General features: G+C 47.7%; 15 non-coding genes and 3 pseudogenes across 15 annotated transcripts in view; all 18 read right to left on the bottom strand.

Moving 5' to 3' along the window:
* Positions 1 to 73: 73 nt before the first annotated feature.
* On the bottom strand, positions 74 to 192 carry LOC138547574 (5S ribosomal RNA). The gene has a single exon (XR_011291408.1). It is a non-coding gene; the product is annotated as a 5S ribosomal RNA (ribosomal RNA).
* Positions 193 to 298: 106 nt separating this feature from the next.
* LOC138536902 (5S ribosomal RNA) lies at positions 299 to 417 on the bottom strand. The gene has a single exon (XR_011285059.1). It is a non-coding gene; the product is annotated as a 5S ribosomal RNA (ribosomal RNA).
* Positions 418 to 523: 106 nt separating this feature from the next.
* LOC138549844 (5S ribosomal RNA) lies at positions 524 to 642 on the bottom strand. Its single transcript, XR_011293614.1, has one exon. It is a non-coding gene; the product is annotated as a 5S ribosomal RNA (ribosomal RNA).
* Positions 643 to 748: 106 nt separating this feature from the next.
* LOC138539543 (5S ribosomal RNA) lies at positions 749 to 867 on the bottom strand. The gene has a single exon (XR_011287607.1). It is a non-coding gene; the product is annotated as a 5S ribosomal RNA (ribosomal RNA).
* Positions 868 to 973: 106 nt separating this feature from the next.
* LOC138538312 (5S ribosomal RNA) lies at positions 974 to 1,092 on the bottom strand. The gene has a single exon (XR_011286417.1). It is a non-coding gene; the product is annotated as a 5S ribosomal RNA (ribosomal RNA).
* A 464-nt stretch (positions 1,093 to 1,556) lies between these two features.
* Positions 1,557 to 1,665, bottom strand: LOC138543321 (5S ribosomal RNA; annotated as a pseudogene).
* A 105-nt stretch (positions 1,666 to 1,770) lies between these two features.
* LOC138547440 (5S ribosomal RNA) lies at positions 1,771 to 1,889 on the bottom strand. The gene has a single exon (XR_011291280.1). It is a non-coding gene; the product is annotated as a 5S ribosomal RNA (ribosomal RNA).
* A 106-nt stretch (positions 1,890 to 1,995) lies between these two features.
* LOC138548785 (5S ribosomal RNA) lies at positions 1,996 to 2,114 on the bottom strand. Its single transcript, XR_011292579.1, has one exon. It is a non-coding gene; the product is annotated as a 5S ribosomal RNA (ribosomal RNA).
* Positions 2,115 to 2,577: 463 nt separating this feature from the next.
* Positions 2,578 to 2,686, bottom strand: LOC138546035 (5S ribosomal RNA; annotated as a pseudogene).
* A 106-nt stretch (positions 2,687 to 2,792) lies between these two features.
* On the bottom strand, positions 2,793 to 2,911 carry LOC138537734 (5S ribosomal RNA). The gene has a single exon (XR_011285861.1). It is a non-coding gene; the product is annotated as a 5S ribosomal RNA (ribosomal RNA).
* A 106-nt stretch (positions 2,912 to 3,017) lies between these two features.
* Positions 3,018 to 3,136, bottom strand: LOC138536901 (5S ribosomal RNA). The gene has a single exon (XR_011285058.1). It is a non-coding gene; the product is annotated as a 5S ribosomal RNA (ribosomal RNA).
* Positions 3,137 to 3,242: 106 nt separating this feature from the next.
* On the bottom strand, positions 3,243 to 3,361 carry LOC138549843 (5S ribosomal RNA). The gene has a single exon (XR_011293613.1). It is a non-coding gene; the product is annotated as a 5S ribosomal RNA (ribosomal RNA).
* Positions 3,362 to 3,467: 106 nt separating this feature from the next.
* On the bottom strand, positions 3,468 to 3,586 carry LOC138539542 (5S ribosomal RNA). The gene has a single exon (XR_011287606.1). It is a non-coding gene; the product is annotated as a 5S ribosomal RNA (ribosomal RNA).
* Positions 3,587 to 3,692: 106 nt separating this feature from the next.
* LOC138538311 (5S ribosomal RNA) lies at positions 3,693 to 3,811 on the bottom strand. The gene has a single exon (XR_011286416.1). It is a non-coding gene; the product is annotated as a 5S ribosomal RNA (ribosomal RNA).
* Positions 3,812 to 4,276: 465 nt separating this feature from the next.
* Positions 4,277 to 4,385, bottom strand: LOC138543320 (5S ribosomal RNA; annotated as a pseudogene).
* Positions 4,386 to 4,490: 105 nt separating this feature from the next.
* Positions 4,491 to 4,609, bottom strand: LOC138551155 (5S ribosomal RNA). Its single transcript, XR_011294887.1, has one exon. It is a non-coding gene; the product is annotated as a 5S ribosomal RNA (ribosomal RNA).
* Positions 4,610 to 4,715: 106 nt separating this feature from the next.
* LOC138539763 (5S ribosomal RNA) lies at positions 4,716 to 4,834 on the bottom strand. The gene has a single exon (XR_011287828.1). It is a non-coding gene; the product is annotated as a 5S ribosomal RNA (ribosomal RNA).
* Positions 4,835 to 4,940: 106 nt separating this feature from the next.
* LOC138548784 (5S ribosomal RNA) overlaps positions 4,941 to 5,000 on the bottom strand; it is a 119-nt gene continuing 59 nt past the window's right edge. Inside the window, exon 1 of the ribosomal RNA XR_011292578.1 lies at positions 4,941 to 5,000. This exon is cut by the window's right edge and continues 59 nt beyond it. This is a non-coding gene — a ribosomal RNA (5S ribosomal RNA).

Here is a 5,000-nt window from a genome sequence, read left to right as displayed (position 1 = left end):
CTAGTCGGCTAGACCTTGCAGTTTTGAAAGGCAATTGTGAAATGGCTCACTTCCTGAACTTGGAGCACAAAAAAGCCTACAGCACCTGGTATTCCCAGGTGGTCTCCCATCCAGGTACTAACTAGGCCCGACACTGCTTAGCTTCCGAGATCAGACGAGATCGGGCGCAATCAGTGTGGTGTGGCCGTAGGCTCTGGGCCTAGTGAGTTTTGTACTTTTAAGCATCTAGTCAGCTAGACCTTGCAGTTTTGAAAGGCAATTGAGAAATGGCTCACTTCCTGAACTTGGAGCACAAAAAAGCCTACAGCACCTGGTATTCCCAGGCGGTCTCCCATCCAGGTACTAACGAGGCCCGACACTGCTTAGCTTCCGAGATCAGACGAGATCGGGCGCAATCAGTGTGGTGTGGCCGTAGGCTCTGGGCCTAGTGAGTTTTGTACTTTTAAGCATCTAGTCAGCTAGACCTTGCAATTTTGAAAGGCAATTGAGAAATGGCTCACTTCCTGAACTTGGAGCACAAAAAAGCCTACAGCACCTGGTATTCCCAGGCGGTCTCCCATCCAGGTACTAACGAGGCCCGACACTGCTTAGCTTCCGAGATCAGACGAGATCGGGCGCATTCAGTGTGGTGTGGCCGTAGGCTCTGGTTCTTGTGAGTTTTGTACTTTTAAGCATCTAGTCGGCTAGACCTTGCAGTTTTGAAAGGCAATTGAGAAATGGCTCACTTCCTGAACTTGGAGTACAAAAAAGCCTACAGCACCTGGTATTCCCAGGCGGTCTTCCATCCAGGTACTAACTAGGCCCGACACTGCTTAGCTTCTGAGATCAGACGAGATCAGGCACATTCAGTGTGGTGTGGCCGTAGGCTCTGGGCCTAGTGAGTTTTGTACTTTTAAGCATCTAGTCGGCTAGACCTTGCAGTTTTAAAAGGCAATTGAGAAAGGGCTCACTTCCTGAACTTGGAGCACAAAAAAGCCTACAGCACCTGGTATTCCCAGGCGGTCTCCCATCCAGGTACTAACTAGGCCTGACACTGCTTAACTTCCGAGATCAGTCGAGATCGGGTGCATTCAGTGTGGTGTGGCCGTAGGCTCTAGGAATGCTAAGAATATTACTCTTATGCATTTGCATTTAGTAAGCTAAGCCATGCAGCCACTTGCAACATGATACCACGCTCATCGCTCGATCAGGCTCGATCAGGCGAGATATATAAGACTGGTGGGCCCATTCAGGACTCCTATGTCTGGTAGGATAACTTTAATTCATCCATCCTGTGTCTGTTGCAGGGAGGTGGAGAGAACAATCAACACAATAATGGTTTTCTTTCATGCCTCTTGAAGGACTCAATATTCTCTGTACTGCATTACATGTGAAAGTTGATTTATTACCCATGAACACACTACCTGTATGCTAATTCTATGTAAAAAGGTAGCTCCAGCCCTCATGATGTTGTCCAACATTTCCGCTATAAAACGGGATACAATTATTTTGGAAACATACCAAATTTGAAAAATAATTGAGAAGTTGCGCAATTACTAATCATGGAGCACAAAAAAAGCCTACAGCACCTGGTATTCCCAGGCAGTCTCCCATCCAGGTACTAACTAGGCCCGACCCTGCTTAGCTTCCGAGATCGGGCGCATTCAGTGTGGTGTGGCCGTAGGCTCTGGGCCTAGTGAGTTTGTACTTTTAAGCATCTAGTCGGCTAGACCTTGCAGTTTTGAAAGGCAATTGTGAAATGGCTCACTTCCTGAACTTGGAGCACAAAAAAGCCTACAGCACCTGGTATTCCCAGGTGGTCTCCCATCCAGGTACTAACTAGGCCCGACACTGCTTAGCTTCCGAGATCAGACGAGATCGGGCGCATTCAGTGTGGTGTGGCCGTAGGCTCTGGGCCTAGTGAGTGTTGTACTTTTAAGCATCTAGTCGGCTAGACCTTGCAGTTTTAAAAGGCAATTGAGAAAGGGCTCACTTCCTGAACTTGGAGCACAAAAAAGCCTACAGCACCTGGTATTCCCAGGCGGTCTCCCATCCAGGTACTAACTAGGCCTGACACTGCTTAACTTCCGAGATCAGACGAGATCGGGTGCATTCAGTGTGGTGTGGCCGTAGGCTCTAGGAATGCTAAGAATATTACTCTTATGCATTTGCATTTAGTAAGCTAAGCCATGCAGCCACTTGCAACATGATACCACGCTCATCGCTCGATCAGGCTCGATCAGGCGAGATATATAAGACTGGTGGGCCCATTCAGGACTCCTATGTCTGGTAGGATAACTTTAATTCATCCATCCTGTGTCTGTTGCAGGGAGGTGGAGAGAACAATCAACACAATAATGGTTTTCTTTCATGCCTCTTGAAGGACTCAATATTCTCTGTACTGCATTACATGTGAAAGTCGATTTATTACCCATGAACACACTACCTGTATGCTAATTCTATGTAAAAAGGTAGCTCCAGCCCTCATGATGTTGTCCAACATTTCCGCTATAAAACGGGATACAATTATTTTGGAAACATACCAAATTTGAAAAATAATTGAGAAGTTGCGCAATTACTAATCATGGAGCACAAAAAAGCCTACAGCACCTGGTATTCCCAGGCAGTCTCCCATCCAGGTACTAACTAGGCCTGACCCTGCTTAGCTTCCGAGATCGGGCACATTCAGTGTGGTGTGGCCGTAGGCTCTGGGCCTAGTGAGTTTTGTACTTTTAAGCATCTAGTCGGCTAGACCTTGCAGTTTTGAAAGGCAATTGTGAAATGGCTCACTTCCTGAACTTGGAGCACAAAAAAGCCTACAGCACCTGGTATTCCCAGGTGGTCTCCCATCCAGGTACTAACTAGGCCCGACACTGCTTAGCTTCCGAGATCAGACAAGATCGGGCGCAATCAGTGTGGTGTGGCCGTAGGCTCTGGGCCTAGTGAGTTTTGTACTTTTAAGCATCTAGTCAGCTAGACCTTGCAGTTTTGAAAGGCAATTGAGAAATGGCTCACTTCCTGAACTTGGAGCACAAAAAAGCCTACAGCACCTGGTATTCCCAGGCGGTCTCCCATCCAGGTACTAACGAGGCCCGACACTGCTTAGCTTCCGAGATCAGACGAGATCGGGCGCAATCAGTGTGGTGTGGCCGTAGGCTCTGGGCCTAGTGAGTTTTGTACTTTTAAGCATCTAGTCAGCTAGACCTTGCAATTTTGAAAGGCAATTGAGAAATGGCTCACTTCCTGAACTAGGAGCACAAAAAAGCCTACAGCACCTGGTATTCCCAGGCGGTCTCCCATCCAGGTACTAACGAGGCCCGACACTGCTTAGCTTCCGAGATCAGACGAGATCGGGCGCATTCAGTGTGGTGTGGCCGTAGGCTCTGGTTCTTGTGAGTTTTGTACTTTTAAGCATCTAGTCGGCTAGACCTTGCAGTTTTGAAAGGCAATTGAGAAATGGCTCACTTCCTGAACTTGGAGTACAAAAAAGCCTACAGCACCTGGTATTCCCAGGCGGTCTTCCATCCAGGTACTAACTAGGCCCGACACTGCTTAGCTTCTGAGATCAGACGAGATCAGGCACATTCAGTGTGGTGTGGCCGTAGGCTCTGGGCCTAGTGAGTTTTGTACTTTTAAGCATCTAGTCGGCTAGACCTTGCAGTTTTAAAAGGCAATTGAGAAAGGGCTCACTTCCTGAACTTGGAGCACAAAAAAGCCTACAGCACCTGGTATTCCCAGGCGGTCTCCCATCCAGGTACTAACTAGGCCTGACACTGCTTAACTTCCGAGATCAGTCGAGATCGGGTGCATTCAGTGTGGTGTGGCCGTAGGCTCTAGGAATGCTAAGAATATTACTCTTATGCATTTGCATTTAGTAAGCTAAGCCATGCAGCCACTTGCAACATGATACCACGCTCATCGCTCGATCAGCGCTCGATCAGGCGAGATATATAAGACTGGTGGGCCCATTCAGGACTCCTATGTCTGGTAGGATAACTTTAATTCATCCATCCTGTGTCTGTTGCAGGGAGGTGGAGAGAACAATCAACACAATAATGGTTTTCTTTCATGCCTCTTGAAGGACTCAATATTCTCTGTACTGCATTACATGTGAAAGTTGATTTATTACCCATGAACACACTACCTGTATGCTAATTCTATGTAAAAAGGTAGCTCCAGCCCTCATGATGTTGTCCAACATTTCCGCTATAAAACGGGATACAATTATTTTGGAAACATACCAAATTTGAAAAATAATTGAGAAGTTGCGCAATTACTAATCATGGAGCACAAAAAAAGCCTACAGCACCTGGTATTCCCAGGCAGTCTCCCATCCAGGTACTAACTAGGCCCGACCCTGCTTAGCTTCCGAGATCGGGCGCATTCAGTGTGGTGTGGCCGTAGGCTCTGGGTCTAGTGAGTTTGTACTTTTAAGCATCTAGTCGGCTAGACCTTGCAGTTTTGAAAGGCAATTGTGAAATGGCTCACTTCCTGAACTTGGAGCACAAAAAAGCCTACAGCACCTGGTATTCCCAGGTGGTCTCCCATCCAGGTACTAACTAGGCCCGACACTGCTTAGCTTCCGAGATCAGACAAGATCGGGCGCATTCAGTGTGGTGTGGCCGTAGGCTCTGGGCCTAGTGAGTTTTGTACTTTTAAGCATCTAGTCGGCTAGACCTTGCAGTTTTGAAAGGCAATTGAGAAATGGCTCACTTCCTGAACTTGGAGTACAAAAAAGCCTACAGCACCTGGTATTCCCAGGCGGTCTCCCATCCAGGTACTAACTAGGCCCGACACTGCTTAGCTTCTGAGATCAGACGAGATCAGGCGCATTCAGTGTGGTGTGGCCGTAGGCTCTGGGCCTAGTGAGTGTTGTACTTTTAAGCATCTAGTCGGCTAGACCTTGCAGTTTTAAAAGGCAATTGAGAAAGGGCTCACTTCCTGAACTTGGAGCACAAAAAAGCCTACAGCACCTGGTATTCCCAGGCGGTCTCCCATCCAGGTACTAACTAGGCCTGACA

The sequence above is a fragment of the Ambystoma mexicanum genome, unplaced genomic scaffold (genome assembly GCF_040938575.1).
Source record: "Ambystoma mexicanum isolate Mex_15411 unplaced genomic scaffold, UKY_AmexF1_1 Mex_scaf10, whole genome shotgun sequence".
NCBI classification, from domain to species: Eukaryota; Metazoa; Chordata; class Amphibia; order Caudata; family Ambystomatidae; genus Ambystoma; species Ambystoma mexicanum.
Note: the sequence above shows the minus strand (reverse complement) of the source record. Positions and strands in the feature narration are given on the sequence as shown.